The sequence below is a fragment of the Hermetia illucens genome, chromosome 4 (assembly GCF_905115235.1).
Source record: "Hermetia illucens chromosome 4, iHerIll2.2.curated.20191125, whole genome shotgun sequence".
In the NCBI taxonomy this organism is placed as follows: Eukaryota; Metazoa; Arthropoda; class Insecta; order Diptera; family Stratiomyidae; genus Hermetia; species Hermetia illucens.
In genome coordinates, this window is record NC_051852.1 from 69,523,929 (window position 1) to 69,542,037 (window position 18,109).

At 41.3% G+C, this 18,109-nt stretch overlaps 1 protein-coding gene across 5 annotated transcripts in view; it reads right to left on the minus strand.

Annotated features, from left to right (window-relative positions):
* The window catches only part of LOC119653418 (focal adhesion kinase 1), a 179,123-nt gene extending 161,306 nt beyond the window's left edge, over positions 1-17,817 (minus strand). For all 5 annotated transcript variants that reach the window (XM_038057996.1, XM_038057995.1, XM_038057994.1 and 2 more), the window contains exon 1: positions 17,670-17,817. The gene's annotated coding sequence lies outside the window, so the exon portion shown is untranslated. The remainder of the gene's footprint in view (positions 1-17,669) is intronic.
* Between the last annotated feature and the right edge of the window lie 292 nt (positions 17,818-18,109).

Consider the following 18,109-nt stretch of genomic DNA (forward strand, 5'->3'; position numbering starts at 1 on the left):
CGAGATATTTTAGTTCAATGGAATTCAGGGGAGGCGAGTGAAGATTTCCGAAGTGCTTTTTGCTCCACGTCTCTCTTCATGTTTACCAAGGAAGAAACCATAATTGAGGAGCAATTTGCATCACCTTTGTTATCGCCAAGATAATAGCAAAAGTAATCCTAAACGGGAAGAGAGGACTCATAGAAACACAAATCGAAGAAGAGTAAGCTGGTTTCTGCACTGGACCATTTTTAAAGTTTTGTGTGACGCAAAGCCTTCGATCGATTCAATGCCTGTTTATCCCTCTGTCTGTCTGTCACACCCGATTTACTTGGAACCGGCTGAGTCAACTGTTACGAAAGGGGGAACATGTGGTCAGTGTGTCCCTTTACATGCAGCCAATGGCATAACTTTGTGTTAGGATTATTTTGATATAGTGTAGTCATGTGGGATATCAAATACTTTTCGGAACTGGTCTCATTTTTATCGTTTTGTGTAAAACGAAACCTTATTAAAATCGACTTACTGTCTTACTGTGACTTTTCCCCAAATATAGTCATGTGGGATATCAAATGAAAGTCTCAGTCCAAAGTTGGTCTTAGTTTTGACATTTTCTGGAAAGGACGGGAGTTCGGGGGGTCGAAAGTGATCATTTATTTAACGGGGCCATTCTCAGAAACTGCCCAACCGAAAAATCTGAAAAAAATCAAGGAGCTGCCACTATATAATGGCTAGGCTCCGAAATACCTTCCATACTGCTATCCCTTCAAATAAAGTTAGTAATAGTACATTAATTATCAATTAAGTTCACCCTAGCACCACGAAGCAATGTAGGATATAATATATGATAGAACTTGATCCTACCAAGTTTGGTGGAAATCGCACTATTACCAACAAAGTTATAATAGGTCAAACTTGCCACTTCTTTGGAAATTCAAAATTTTGAATGTCAATATCACCCGATAGTGGATATTCTCACATAATATATGTATATATTACATGTTACGTACTAATGGGACAAATTCACACTGAAATGTTTTTATAAAAGAAATACACAAAACCTCTCATACCTTAAGCGTCCAGCTTCCCGTTTCCCGACTAGTTGATATTGGCAGAAACACCGGGGAGTGAGGGCTCAAAATATCTACCCCCAAAAGTGAAAACGGTCTCGTTCTCGGAACCTATCCAACGGAAAAGTTTGAAAAAATTCACAATGATGCATCTATATGAAATCCAGGCCTCAAATCACATATCGTTCCGATATCTGTCCAAATAAAGTTAATAAGGGTACATTACCATGTTTTAGTAATTTACCCGAAAACCCCCTTCAATTCATCCTAGAACTACAACAAACGTATAGGCGGTAATATAGGACATAATCCTGGAAAGTTTGAATGCAATGCAGTTATAGCAGGTCAAAATTTTGCATTTCACGTAAATGTATGGCTCTCTAAGACGTGTATGATATCAGCACCACATAAAGTGAACTTACAATATATGAACACCTCCATGGAGACATTTTAGTTTTCCTTTTTTAACTTTTTTTAGTTACCAAGGTCCGGTATCAACTGGATGCGGACTTAGGACTCCCCAATTCTTAAAAAGTCGGGAAACCGGAAGCTAGACACTCCAGGTATGAAAGTGCATTTATCCCATTAGCATGTAGCACGTAAACTATGCATATATTACGTGAAAATAGCCACTTTCAAGTGATATTGACATTCAGTCTCGAATTTGCAGAGGAGCGACAGTTTTTGCCTAGTCTAACTTTGTTAGTAATAGTGCGATTTTTTACCAAATTTGGCAAGGTCATACTCTATACTGTAGCCTACATTGCTGCAAAATTTTGTGATTCTAGGGTGAACTTAAGGGGGGTTTTCCTGTCAATTACTAAAATTATAGTAATGTACTATTATTAACTTAATTTGAGCAGGTATCGGTATGGAGGATATTTCGGAGCCTAAGCACCGTATAGTGGCAGCCTCATGATTTTTTTTTAGATTTTTTCGTTGGGTAGTTTCTGAGAATGGGTTCGTTCAAAAAAGGACCACTTTCAACCCCCTGTACTCCTCACCTTTTCAAAAAAAGACCAGCTTCGAAAAGTACTAACCGAGACCTTTAATTTGATACCCCACATGACTATATTTGATGAAAAAAAAATGTACACCCCCCTTTTGCATGTATGGGGACCCCCCCTTAAATTCGTCGTAAAAGGATGTAACTCACTAATGCCTGAGCGTTCACAGTTCCCACCTTTCTGCCAAATTTGGTGTCAATCGCTATAACCGTCTCCGAGAAAAATGCGTGTGACGGACAGACAGACAAGCCGATTTTAATAAGGTTTTGTGTTTACACAAAACCTTAAAAAAGTGTCTAGCTCCGGCCAAGCTTTGGACGGAGCGGATTTCCGTTGAATATAATTTGCACCCTTGTCGTGTTTCGCGAATTATAAAAGGGAGCGTATAACATCTGCGAGTCGTTTCGATCACGCTGCTCCCAAGGCAGAGGTGAGGCAGCGTCTGATGAGTTGCCTCTGCCCTGCTACGAAACCGTAGCGGTCTTCGTCCCTACTTTAATTTTTGAACCTTGGACGTTAAACTCAAAAAGAGGAGTCAGTGGACCTTAAAGAGTGGGAGTAAGTTGCTCTCCATTTGGTCTGGTCCGGCATCAGGTGGATGTGGAATTGGGACTCCCCAATTCCTAAAAAAAGTCCAGTTTTAATCGAAAAGGAACATCCCGAAAAAACCCCGATAGCTATTATCAGAGCGACATCCGATTGCCTAGAATATCACGTGTTCCATTGAGGAAATATCTCGAAGACACGTGCATTTCAAAGCAGACTTGGAATAGATCGCAGTCTAACACGCAAGAACTGGAAATTTAATCCAAAGTAGTTATTAAACACCCAGCTGATCCAGCGAAGGACTGAAAAAAAACCTGTTTCACTTCACTATAAAGTAAATGAATAACCAATACATTGTGCTAAAATACACTTTGTTTTATAATTTTCAGCCAAATCATTAAGCTTTCTTCCTCAACCATCTTTTCTTGTTATATGCGGTTTTTAAGGTTTTGTTTAATACATAAAACACCATCTTATCAAAATCAGTTTACTGTGTCATCCACGATAATAAGCAAAATTGAAGAAGCATTCCACCAGTTTCACTGCATCGGGAAAAAGTATGCTGCGGTGATTTATTGTCGTATAAAACCATGCAACAGCTATATCGTGCGGTTAATGGCGGCTAAAGGTCGTGTTACCCCATTGAAAACCAGAAAGAACTAGGATTCCCGGGCTTGTACCGTCCTGTTAATAGAATTATATCAGGACGTGAAAAGAAATATGGGGGATATTCCACTCAAATTTACAGTCTACACCGATTCGGAAGTAGTCTTCAAGTAAGCTTCGACCATCACTGCCACTGCATCACGTTATACAAGAGGTTGATTTCTCGCCACGCTGACTTAAAGCGGTCCCGCGTTCTCCTCTCCTGCCTTAGCTTAACTAAAACTTCTCTGGGATTTTCCGCCTGACGCACCACTCTTAATTTCAAAGTGAACTAAAGACACAACAGTAAAATGAACAAATTACCACTCCTAATTCCAGAGTGCACAAGTAAAACCAACACCAACAAAGTATATATAGGAGCTGCGATCCTGTGTTTGCGCCCTTAATCTTAAGCGCCCAAAAAGTTGTGTTTCAACGGTCCTTCGTTTTTAAGAGGGGAGTTACCAACAACGTCTTATTCTATTGTTGATGTTACCGTTTATTGCGCCTTAGTCAACAAGGAGGAGCAAGTCTCCACCGCTAACTTTGTCACACTGTTCTCTTCATTTAGCCGGTTGGTAAACACCGCTACTCGGTGTCTGAGATGGACCGCGAAGAAATCAGGCAACTTACCTGCAGAGGAGTTGCAGCAAGCCGAGGAAGCAGTAGTGGTGTGCCAGCAAAGAGATTTATTTGGTAGACAAACTGCCAGGCTGATTGAAGTGCTTTCGGTGGAGAAGCAGCATTGGTTAAGCCCCCTCAACCCTTTTGTGGAATAGACCAGCGGCCTCCTCCGAGTTGAAGGAAAAATAAGCAAGGCTCCCGTTCAATTTTTGCAAAGGCACCCCATTATTCTGAAAAAATATCACTTAACACACTTAATAATTAAACAAACACATGATCATTGTGGTACCGGGCTGAGCATGACGTTGTGTCAAGAGAACTTTTATGTTCCCGCTCTGCAGCAGCGTACAAAGAAATAGATCAGGGGTTGCGCTAGATGCATTCAGATGAGGGGCCAGACAGCAAAACCCAAGATTGCCAATCTACCGGTAGAACGAGTATTCCCTTCTTTCGTATTTGAAAATGTGGGGACTGACCTATGCGATCCTTTCCAGATAAAAAGTGGGTTCCTCTAGAATTCAAAACCTATATATATATATATATAGTAATATTTGTATGCATGTCAACCAAGGCTCTGCTCTTGGAAATTTGTACTGATCTCTCACTGTTCTGGTCTGACACTTGTAGAGGAAAAAAACAGAAGTAATCCTCATTACCAAGCGCCGTAAAAGAAACTATGCTCGTATCTAAACACAGTGTACAGCATGTTTGGCATTGCAGACCGCAGCTAACGCTCATAAACTAAGTGCAGTCTACAGGAGGACAGCCCTAAGAGTATGCTCTGCCTTTAGGACTGTCTTATATGATGCTGCGTCTCGGGAATGATGCTGATTGACATCTTGGTAGATGAGATGACGAACATATACAATGCGAAACCTATCTCGCCTTTGTCGCAGCCGAAGAATGCCGAAAGGGAGAGATCTGTAAATAAATGGCAAGAGCGTTGAGGACGCTCGGGAAATGGTCGGTGGACACACAAGTTCATCCCTGGCGTCTACGAGTGGTTGGAGAGCCGACACGGTGAGATTAATTACAATCTTAGTCAGTTTCTCACGGGGCATGGGGGATATCGTCAGTACCTGTTCAGGTTTAAACTAGATGGTCCAAACTGCGATGGCGTCCCAAAAAACCCAGAGCATGTATTCACTGTCTAGGAAGAAAGGAAGAACCTAAAAGAGACTCCAGGAAAGGTGATGGATCCAGAAAATCTCCTGCGGAGAATGCTAGCACGTGAGGAGGATTAGCATGTGATCAATTCCATGATCGCTTTTATACACAATAAAGTGTCAAATGCAGAGAAGACGTACGCCGCATAGAGAAGAAAAGTGACAAAGCTAGCTCACTCTAGTAGTAGTCTCCGCCCCATAATGTAATATCTTATGGTGTTTCCACGAGGCATGGGAGGAATAAAAAAAAAACCAAAAAAAACAGACAGTAAACCGATTTTAATAAGAAAATTTTTATGGTCTCGCGAAAACTTTGATCCACTATGGAAAAAATTTCAAAAAAAAATGCTGATTTACTAAAAAACAGCAATGAAACTTTCTTAAGGGCACTTTTCACACTAAGAACACAATTAGATTTTAAATTGTGGTTTCTTGGAAATGAAACAACATATTTTGAGGTTTCGTTATTTAGAAGGTAAACAAAAATAAACAAGTGGTATGTATAAGGATTTTGTGTTCATCGTGTCTAAGAATGTTCCTATTGAGGCACACATTTTGAGTCTGCCGAGGCCTTCTATTTGGTAGCCTACATGACCATATTCTGTGAAAAAAATTTGCTTCCCCCTTCGCACATATATGAGGAGCCCCTTTAAATCCTACACAAAATGATGTTACTCGTTCTATGTGTAGCGGTTCACAGGCCACCCATTCTCATCGAATTTCAAGACCATAGCCCATAGTCATTTACTTAAATTAAAATTGGGAAAGTGACTTTTCAACAAAAAGAGCATTTGGACAAGAAATGAGCCAAAAACAATAAACAAGTTGGTATACCGGAAGGTGGATATATATATATAAAGATTTTGTGTTCATCTTATGTGAGGAATTTTCCACGACGCTCTCTCATTCGTATATACATGTCTAAAAATCCCAATTCCGAGCCATATGTATATATTAAAGCCATTATTATGCTCATCCTAAACAAACACATACCGCTTACTGGTACATACAATACATACATACATATTGATCGTATTCATCTCCGGGCGCAAAAGCATCCGTAGATATGCTTATATATAGGCAAATTGAAAATATCGCTGGTAATAACGATCATACATATATCTGCATTGAGCAGTAAGTGCTCGGAATCTTCATCGTATACATCATACTAAATACACATATCAGGTTGTCCACAAAGTTTTCGCACAAATCAAAGACAGAATTCAGCAGATAAGTTTATAAAAACCTTTAATTATTTAATCTAATATATAATTGCCTCCATTAGATACGACTTCCCTCCATCTATCGGGCAACTTCAAAATCCCCCCTCTATAAAACTCTTCCCCCTTCCCCTCAAAGTACGTGCGAAGTGCACTTTGGAGGTCAGCTTCAGAAGTCATTTTTTTACCATCCAGAAAATGTTGGAGGGACCTGAACAAATGGTAATCAGAAGGAGCAAGGTCGGGACTATACGCAGGATGACTCAAAACTTCCCAGCCAAGCTCACTCAATTTTCGCTGAGTAGTTAAAGATGTATGCGGCCGGGCGTTATCATGATGAAAGACAATATTTCGCCTGTTGACCAATGCTGGTCGTTTCGAACGTAGCTGGGTGTTTAATCTGTCGAGCTGCTCGCAGTACTCATCGGCGGTAATGGTCTCGTTTGGTCCCAAAAGCTCGTAGTGTATGGGGCCACGAACGTCCCACCATATACTGAGCATTCGCTTCTGCTGATGAATAGACGGCTTTGCTACCGATGGACCCGGTTGATCTCGATGAGTGTAGGCTCGTTTCTTCGCTACGTTTTCGTACACAATCCATTTCTCATCGCCAGTTACCAATCGATTCAAAAAAGGGTCGTTTTCGTTCCGTAAAAGGTTAGCGGAGCAAATTCTCACTCTATCGGCCAGATTTCGCTCAGTCAGTTCGTGCGGTACCCACTTTGTGCTCTTCAAAACATATCCAAGACGCGTAATGGCTACTGCTACTCCTGATTTTGATACACCGAGATCCTCTGCAAGCACACGTGTCGAAAGAAAAGGATTCGCTTCCAGATTGTTGCGCAGGATATCGTCATCAATCGTATAGGGTCTTCCTGAGCGAGGTTCATCTTCAAGTGTCAGGTCTCCGCTGTAGAATTTTTCGAACCAATCGTAAACTGTCCTGCGCTTTACCTTTCCTTCTCCGAATACCTTCGACAAATTTTCAATCGCCTTCGGCACCTTCGTCCCCATTTGAAACTCGTACAAAATGCAATGACGAAAATGTACTTTGGCGAATTCCATGTTTATCCTTGAATATCCTTCACAACACTGATCCTTCAAGGATAATTTACCATGCATTTTATAGTTAGGACTCTGACCTTTCCATTGGGATATCACATGTTGTACCTGCTATTTTGGTTTGTCTGCTAATTGCTTTTTAATTGTCACATTAATATTTGTGCGAAAACTTTGTGGACAACCTGATACTATACTGTCGCGAAGCTTCGATACTGCTATACAAACAAACTAAAATAAAACAAGTCGGAAAATCGGAAGCTAGACGCTTCAGGTTTAAAAGTTTTGTGTTCCCCTATGTGAGTAATGATGAGTACGTGACAGTTCCGTGTATTCATAGTTAAAAACTCAATTGCCCTCTACTTTTTAAAAAGCCATTTACACAAATAATTTGAACTGGGAAGCACAGTATTGATAACAGTCAACCTCATACGCTTCACATTGGGAGTTCAATATTATTAAATCGCGCTTCGGGTATAAAAATTTTGTGTTCATCTTATGTAAGAAACTTCAACGCACATTTTTCTATCCGTATATAGCTACAAATCCAACATATTCCTTCATATTTTTTCAAACTCGAGACATACGTACATATTACAGCCATATATATTACGCTCACCCTAAACAAACTACCTATTTCCGAATACTGTAGACATATATGCATGTATATAAATTGATCGTACCCATATTTTCCATTTACTTCTTATATCTATTTGAATTAGGCACTACCCGCAAAGCTCATTAGCACGCATATATTTTATACCTACATACACACATGTCTGGCTCACAAATAACTAAAAAGCTAAACCAAAATAATTCCCTTCGACCCAATTCATAAGAACTCATTTCGTTGTGATATTGACGAATTGATATGTACTGATGGCGTTGTACAGACTGTAGAGTGCACGAAATTCACAAAAAATTGTAAAGTTTTACCCTCTATAACTTTGTTAATAATAGTTGGATTTTCTTCAAATTGTGCACTATGTTGTTCGTTACACGCATGCCAAATTTTGTACTTCTGGGATGAACATAAGGGGGGTGCCGGGTAAATTTCGAAAATGTGGAAAGATACTATTATTAACTTTATTTGTGCAGATATCGGAACCGGATATATTTTGAAGCCTAGATGTCGTAGAGAGGCACCACTGTGATTTTTTTCAGATTTTTCGGTTGGATGGGTTCTGAGAACGAGACCTGTTACACTTTTTGGGGGTCATATTTTGAGCCCCTACTCCGTTATATTTCACCAAATATTGAACCAGTTTCGAAAAGTACTAACTGAGACCTTTCATTTGATACCTCACATGGGTACATTCTGCGAAAAAAAAAATTTGCACCCTCCATTCACATGTATGGGGAGCCTAATAAGGTTTTGTTTCACACAAAACCTTAAAAAGGGCTGAGAGAAGTGTATTCTTCGTGAATGGAATTTTAAGATTTAACTCGATTCTGTCCTCTAAGCTGTTGAAAAGTTTGCTACTTCTGGAATGAACTTAATTGAGGTTTTCCAGGCAACCTCAAAAAAGTTGGTATTATAATATTAGTAACTGTATTTGAGCAGATATCGGAATAGGACATATTTTGATGCCTAGATTTCGTATAAGCGCAGCGCCCTGATATTTTTCAGATTCTTGGTGTCAGTTCCCGCAACAGGCCGACCAGGAAAATGTATACAATGTCATTAGAAACAAGATGATCGGATTGAGTCACAAACCTCGGAAAAATGCTAGGGCGTCCGCTTCAGTCGACGCGGCAGGTCGGTACCCGGTCCGATCGAGAAATGGGCAAAGGTTCTTGACGCATGGACGGCGTCAAGACGTAAGTAAGTTAGTCCGAACAAAACAAATACGTGTCTGCACGCTAAATGTTGGCACCCTAACTGGAAAGACCGAGAAACTCGCAAGAGCCCTTCGGAAAAGGCGCATTGATATCTGCGCTCTGTATGAAACGCGATGGTCTGGTGCCCGCGAACATGGTAAAAATGGCTATAAACTTCTCTATTTTGGTAGCCCACACACTCAATATTGGGTTGACATTGCCATCTCAGAGGGTTTCCGTGATGCCATTAAAAAGTCGAACGATTTGATGATAAGCTGATGAAGCTCACCTAGTGAGCTAGTGCTAGTGCTGATCGCACTATTCACTTCTTCATCGCATACGCACCACAGACAGGTCGACCTGATGCCGAGAAAGATCAAGGCAGGTAAGCGGTACATCAAACGAGGTACTTGGCTTTGGAATGACGATGTTGAAATGAGGTCCAGGAAAAGAAACGTCTCTACCACAAGTTTCTCGACAATAAAACGCTGGCAAATTGGCAAATTTATAAGAATGCCAACCGGGAAGCAAAGAAAGCGATCGCTGTCACTCGAGCGGATCATTTCAAACATTTTTACGATAAACTGGACACTCGGGATGGCAAGAGAGATCTGTATCGATTTGCCAAAAGCCGAAACAAACCCACACAGAATATCGAACACTTCTGTTGCGTTAATGACAAGAATGGTACTTTGCTTACCAACCGTCGAGCCGCGATGGATAGATGACGAGATTACTTCGAACAGATTTCAACTAAAGAATTTGCTCATCCTCCACTTCCACAATTATTGCCGAGATTTGGAGTATTTCTACTTCCCAGCGCAACTGAAGTCGAGGAGGCAATAAAACGAATGAAATCGACGAAAGCCACAGGATTATTGAGGAACGTAGAACACCATCTGACTGGCAAGAAAATACTACGATTCCAATATGGAAAAATAAAGGTAGTCCAGCAGATTGTTCAAATTACCGTTCGATCAGGTTACCTTTCCATACCATGAAGATTTTTGAACGCATTCTTGACAACCGTATTCGCGAAATCGCTAAAATAACTGTGAATCAAGTCGGATTTATGAAAAACTGCGGAACTACTGACGGAATACACGCTGCGCGGTTACTCATGGGGAAACACCGTGAGACGCTTCGCCCCCGGGAATTTGGCGAACGAGAAAAATCCCTTTGAAAATCACTAAGCGCAAGCTCACAATGGAACGTCAACGAATGCGAACCTCAAACGCCAAAATGAATATGGAAACGGTGATTTTGATTTTGATGACGAAAAAAAGCAATTTCCATAAGCTTGGTGAGCAAATTAGGAAATTGGTCGAGATGTTGGAGGATGAAAAAGGACGTTCCATTCATTAACCAATGAGGGATGCAATTGGGAGTATTAGAGCTCTCTATGAATTGACGTAGATTGAATGGCGTGACGAGAAGTGATTCGGAAGAATAACTCCTTGCAGACAGTTCCCGGATTAAACGCTTTGGTGGTTAAGTGGAAGAATATCCAGAATGGACTGACTTCTCGAACTCGAGACGCAAGCAAGAAATAACGCAGAAGCCGCGAATAGAGAAACCAAATGTTACAAACCTGAAACGGATGGACGATAGACGATAGTTTGGACAAAAGTTACCAAGAAACGGATGGCGGAGAAAAGCAAAGAACTCAAAAAGCCGACGCCTCACGCTATTTTGATTGAGAAAACGAGGAAAATGTCATATGCGGATATATTGCGCAGCGTCAAGACCGACCGCAAATTGGAGGAAATGGACAGAATGGTGTCCAAAATTGGAAGGACTCAAAACGAGGATCTATTGCGTAAACAGCGAAACAGGAGGAAAATCAGCTGAGTTCAGAAGGACCATAAGAGAAGCCGTGGACGTACAAGCAGGGGTTAGAACCCTAACCCATCGTATTACCATCGAATAGAAAGACATCGATGAAATCATTACCAAGGAGGACATAGTCGCGACGATTCACTCTCAGTTCGAAATCGCGGAAGCAGTAACTTTAGAGACGGTATCTTTGCGAAAAGCGTACACAAACTATGGTACTTGTCTCTCCTGCAGAAACCGTGAAGATGCTTTTGGAAGCAGGAAAAATAAAAGTAAGTTGGGTTGCCTGTCGCATCCGTGAACAGGTAAGAATTGCAAAGTGTTTCAAATGTCTGGAATTTGGGCACTTTGCCAAATATTGTAAAAATGGTGTCATGTATGTTTTGCACAAAAGCGCAAACAAAAGACGCTAGCCACATAGCTGGCAGTAATAAATGTACGGCGTTCAGGAAGGCCTTCAATACTACGAAATCAAAATAAAGGTAATACAGATAAACCTCAATCACTGCGAGGTGACTCAGGATCTCCTGACACAAACTGTAGTAGACGAGAGAGCGGACGTGGTTCTAATCAGCGAACCATACAAAATACCAGATAATAATGCGTGAATTCGTAACAAGAGCAACCATCAAACAAAGCAAAAACAGAAGCTTTAAAAACCTCTGGAACGAAGCTGACGTAAAAAATAAAAGACAAGAAAGCATCCGGACCTGATAGTATTCCCAATAAAGCAATGAAAGCGGCCGTTCATGCGAGATCAGATATGTTTATACAAGGAATGCAAAAATGCCTCGACGTCGTCACATCGCCCAATATGCCTTAAAGATATGATGGGGAAGATACTGGAGGGAATAATTTCCAACAGATTGCGCCAGGCAACTGAAAATGAAAGGATCTTTCCGATATGCAGTCTAGATTCATGAAAGGTCACTCTACCGTCGATGCAATAAAGGTGGTGGTAGACACCGCTGCCATTGCCATTGAAAGTTAGAGATGGCGATGGGTGTCAAAAAAGTATTGCGTAGTGTCCCGTTAACCGTGAAGAACGCTTTCAACTCAGTGAACTGGTCGGCCAGTAAAGCGTCCCTCATCCGAATGAACACTCCACGCTGCCTGAGAAACGTAGTGCCCAACTACTTTACAGACAGGGAGCTAAACTACGATAGCGACAAAGGCACAAATTACTACCGTGTCTCAGCTGGAATCCCTCAGGAGTCGATATACACTCTTGTGGAATATCATATATGACAGAGTCTTCCGCCTACATTAACCAGAAGGGGTAAAAGTAGAAATTTCGCCGACGATATTGCTGTTGCTGTAGTTGCAAAGCATATTCACAAGATTGGAAGATCAAATGTTGGCTGGATACTGCCGAACTAGTGTCCGCAGATCACAAAACAGAAGCTGGAATACTTCTAAATTCAAGTTGGAAGCCAGACTATAAAAAGCAAGTTCAAAGTACATGTAGAGCACTGTCGCAGGCAGCACTCTCGCGAATCTTGGCGGACCCAAATACCTCAGTAGAGTGTTGCTTAGTTCAGTCTTATTCTATGCCGCTCCTGTATGAACTGCAGCATTGACGACTAAGGAAACCAGGAGAAGCCTTTTGCGCTCGTACAGATTATGTGCTCTGAGATTGATCTTCGGCTTTTGAACGATATTAGACGACGTGGCGTTAATTATACACGAACTGTTGTCGGTAGACATCTTGGCTGAAGAGAGATATCACGAATCTACAACAGGAGAAAGATAACTGACGGTGCTGTGCAATTGATCAAAAGCGAGAAAAGGGCTTCATTAATGGGTATATAGCAGACCCGATGAGATAGCTCAACGAAAGGCTAATGGACGCATAGGCTGATTCCGATCATCCGTATGTGGGTTAATGTAACTGATAACCCACATGACCGTATTGTGTGAAAAAAATTTTGCGCCCCCTTTCCCCATGTATAGGGAGCCCCCCTTAAACTGAATATAAAATTGTGCCACATATTCACACATTCACCAATAGAAGGCTTAATTGCATATAGAATACATTTTCTGACCTTCATTCAGCGCCAGTTTATTGTTGTGAAATATAATAATTTATTGTTGTAGAATATAATAAAAAATAATATCTACTGCATTGACTGTGGTTGTAGAACATCTCGTGGATGTTGAACTGATTTAGTGGAATATCAGGATCTTTGGTCATTAGAATGTCACGTAATTCTATCAAAGAAAACGTGAAATAAACAACTGTGCATTTCGCAATTGGTGCTTCCAAAATTATGTATGGAAATATCAATCGTGTTTTAGTTGCGTGAAATATGAAGAAATTCGCATTTAGCTCTCTGTTAGCAAATCAGTACAAAGTAACTCAGAAACAAAACCAACACTTCGCACTGAGTACACAATATTTCCTGAAGGATCGTGGTGATTAAAGGAAGATATCAGTATCATGTTTTGGTGGTCAAAGGGTAGTATAGGTCCCAGGGCGAAACCTGGATTGGTACCCACGATGGAGCATAAAACCTAGGAAACGCCTGCTGAACCAACACTAACAGCTCTACTACCAAACCCTATCTCCACCTCCACGTGGTGATCGCTGGGAGTTCTTTCATTATTAAAAACTGCAGACGGAGAAGGATGAAGACGGGTCTCCCGCGCCTAAAAACGGGAAAAAAGGTACCAACTAGTCCTCCAGGTTCGAGGTTGGGTAGGGCTGACAACCCTACACGGAAAACCGATGTTACGAAGCCACGAAAGGAGCCTCGGACAGGATGGATTTTACAACGACAAACCCGGCAGCGACAATGGATCACCGATTTGCGCATTTTCTCATGGAACGTGCGCTCCCTGTACAGACCGAATGCTGCTGAGCAGCTAGCCGATACCCTGTCCCAATATAAGGCTGATGTAACAGCGACGCAAGAGATGCGATGGATATGGACTGGTTTCCTGGAGAAGAACCGCTACACCATATATTATAGCGACCATCCAGTAAACTCGGAGTAGGTTTCTTAGTCAGCCAAAAAATTAAACCTGCTGTTACCGGCTTTGAAAACATAAGCGAACGGCTATGCACTCTGCGCTTGTGAGGCAAGTTTAGAAATATAAGCCTCATTAACATTCACGCCCCTACAGAGGAGACTGCAGACTCGGAGAAGGATACCTTCTACGAGGCAGTAGAACGATCCCTCAAAGCCTGTCTCAGATATGATATTAAAATCATATTTGGAGATTCACATCGGACAGTCAAGTAGGGACGGAGTCCGTATTCAGCTGATACGTCGGCTCCCATAGCTTACATAGGGATACTAATCATAATGGACTGCGCATTATTCAGTTAGCAGTATCGCACGAAATGGTTGTTTGAAAGCGGTCCGCAAACATACCTGGGCCTCTCCAGACGGGACCACTTTCAACCAAATTGACCACGTACTGATTGAATGCCGCCACCTCTCAGCCTTGATGATTGTCAGAAAATATAGGAGGGCCAATATAGACTCGGACCATTATCTCGTTGGCATGGTGCTCCGAGCTCGAATTACGACACCACCTACAATCCCCTCTGACAGTCAGGCGTACTGAAGCCATCCACAACACAGCCCTCCGAAACACCTATAAAAGGGAAATGGATCCCGCAATAACCGCAATCAACAGAGATCCTGGAGAGGAAGCATAAACAAATGATCCTCACAACCACCAGAAGAACGTTATCATTGATACGGCCACAAAGATACTTGGCCCCAGACGCAAAACAAACAGCTGGTTTGACGATGAATGTAAGCCAGCTACGAAACGGAAGAATGCCGCATACCGAGTAATGTTGCATTCTCAAAAAACGCTGGCACGCGCAGAGACTTATCACGAACTCAGTCGAGCGGAGAAGCGACTTCATAGACGGAAAAAAGAAGCCTGGGAGAACCAACAAGTCTGTGAACTAGAAAAGTACAGGGAGCAGTCGCACCAGGCGCGGAAATTTTACCAACGAATCAGCAGTATGAAGCCTTATACACCTCGATGCTCATCCTGTCGAGACAAAGAGGGAAATATGATTTCCAACAGCGATGGGTTGAGTACTTTGATGAGCTACTGAATAACCCGAACATCGGCAAGTTGGAGGTCCCCCCTGAAGACGACGGACAAATATTGCCACCACCAAGTATAGGAGAAACAGTCCGTGCAATTTATCAGCTTAAAAATCGTAAGTCGCCAGGAGCCGATGGAATTACAGCCGAATTGGTTAAATATGTGCGAGGCCAGATAAAAGCAGCAGGATCACTCTCAAGACCATTCGACATCAACAACGGTCTACGACAAGGGGATGCCCTATCATGCGTCCTCTTTAACCTGGCCCTGAAGAAAGTGATCCGTGATGCTGAGGTAAATGCAAGGGGTACGATCCTCTTTAAGTCCACCCAATCACTGGCTATGCTGATGATATCGACATCATGGGAAGAACCACCCGAGACGTACAAACTGCCTTCATCCAGATCCAGCAGGCGTCCATTGGGGCGAGATCTTGGGCTGCACATCAATGAAGGCAAGACAAAATATATGGTGACAACATCAGCACCGAAAACCAACCAACCAACAACATCAAACCGCACTCGTCAAACGGGAAGAATAAAGATAGGAGACTATAACTTTGAGACCGTTGACAATTTCTCCTATCTAGGGTCCAGAATCACAACCGATAATAGCTGCGATGATGAAATCCGCCCACGGTTGTTGTCAGCCAACCAAGCCTATTTCAGTTTACAAAAACTGTTTCGCTGGGAGCGTCTCACCATAGGGTCAAAGCTCTTTGCCAGTCCTCATGTATTCTTCGGAGACTTGAGTTCTTAGCAAAAAGAATTGCGAACCCTTGGTCGCGTTCGAGAAAAGAATCCTCCGAAGAATTTTTGGCCCCCTACATGAGGATGGACGATTCCATAGCCTACATAACGACGAAATCTTTGAGCGATACCATGATCGTCAGGTTGTGGATAAAATCCGGCTCAATAGGTTACGGTGGGCGGGTCACTTAATACGTACGGATAAGGATGATCCGGCCCGGAAAGTCTATAAGGGCAATATTTATGGTAGAAAAAGAAGACGAGGCAGACCCTGCCTGAGAGGAGCGATGGTGTAGGTCAGGACGCCAGACAGCTTTTAGAGATATCGAATTGGTGGACCTCGGCGCATAACCGGGATGTCTGGAGTTTCTTATTAAAGCAGGCCTAGACCGGTTGTGCCTTTGATGATGATGATCAGTATCATGGAAGGTAAACCAGGCAATGTAGTGTTGCAGGACACCATGAATAGCAAATTAAGAAGAGAAATTTTGCAGCGAAATTTGAGAACAATTGTTAACCTAATTCCTTCCGCATTGAATATTTAAAATATACACAGCCTAAACCAATCCGAGAGTGTGCAGATAGTAAACTATGAAATGAATTGATGCTGGTCACATGCAAAAATTCTGTATTATTACAGCAAAGAAGATAAACTAGTAACATTAGAGTAGTCATATTGGAAAATAAACTGAAATAAATATACGTGGGGTCAACTTAGGAATGGAACGCTCCAAAACATTGAATCATGATTGGGGTTTTGGATAGTCAATTTTCTGCAGCTTTCCTCTTCGATACAATTTCACTCAAGGAAAGGGTGGCATTTAACTAGCTATTTCATTTCAAACACGACACTTGGCTATATCTACCCTATAGATTATTATGTATGCATTCAATAGCCACCCCCATTTGCCATGTAAATACAATTTAAATTCATTGAGTGATTTTACATAATTCAACTAAGTGTTTGAATTAACTCCTGCTTAGCTTTGATCACAGGAATTAAATTGAAGCAAAACTTCCCACCATGAATTTATTATGTGACAATAATTAGTGACAATTCATAAAACTAATATATTTTTAGGCAGAAATAGGTTGGATATGCTAATGCCATGTACCAAACTAATTAGAATGGTCCATGCAGAAGTCGTACACATATTTCATTTTTATACTTCCCCGATTCCGATTAGAAATAGATACATATTAACGGTAAACATTAACGAATTACAATAGATATTAGCTCAGTATAACTTGAAATGCTAAATTACTATGCAGGTTGATTGCGCCAAAAGGGGTGTAATCTTTTATCCTGCATTGTTGAGATAATTGCTGCAAACCACGTCTGCAACGAAGTATTATAGTTCGTGAATATTTTACCCAAGTTATATTTTTTTCCCCGAGGTAGTTGCTGCGAAGCACGAAAAACATATCAGTAAGGAATTACTAGTCAGCGGAATGCTCTCAAGAGTGATACCATCATATCAACGTAAATTAGCCCGTTACAAGAAAAAGCGATTTGTCCAGGCATCCAGCTTTTACTGGCACAATTTCTTGAAGTGTCCTTTCCATGAGAACATATATGAACGTATAAACCGAGGAGAAGCTGCACAAGGACGGTCGAGTATTTTAGCAAAATGATCTTATCAGCAATGCGCCAGTATACAAAGGAAGCATATCCTGTTTCGAAAAATGTTTTGCTTTACACTATTCGTAGAGGCAAGCTATTAAATCATCGTATTTACTGTTTATTGATGCAGTGTAAATCACTTTTGACGTTTAATACTAGCGAATGCAAGCAAGTTTATGGCAGCCTATTTATACCACGTGAATGAAGAAGGAATATTCAACTTCCTTTAGAATAAACATTAGAACTCACCTCTGCAGTACGTCTCAATTTCAAATTAGATTTCGCGAATGAGCTGTTACTAATTTCACCAATACACTTTTCGTAGGTTTGACTGCAAAGCAAATTCTTCGGCCATATTATGTCAATCATAGAATTTGCCATCTGCGCCATCTCTCAATTGAACTGTGCAGGCAATAAGGTGTTTGCACAGAATAAGAGCCCGTCGGGAGCAATAAGATAACAATACAGATTTTCAGATTTATTTATTGAGCAAAGAAAGGAAATAAATTTGCGGTACAGAAACAATAATAACTTAAAGCTCAAGCGTGAATATTCGGCCTAGCCGGTTACATGGTATAAAGTGAAAAAGTGGTGAATGTCAATGCTCGTTTGACATAACATGTGCTTAAACCTAAGAATAATTTATAACTTACAACTAAACAAACATAACACAAAACAGCACAAAATAG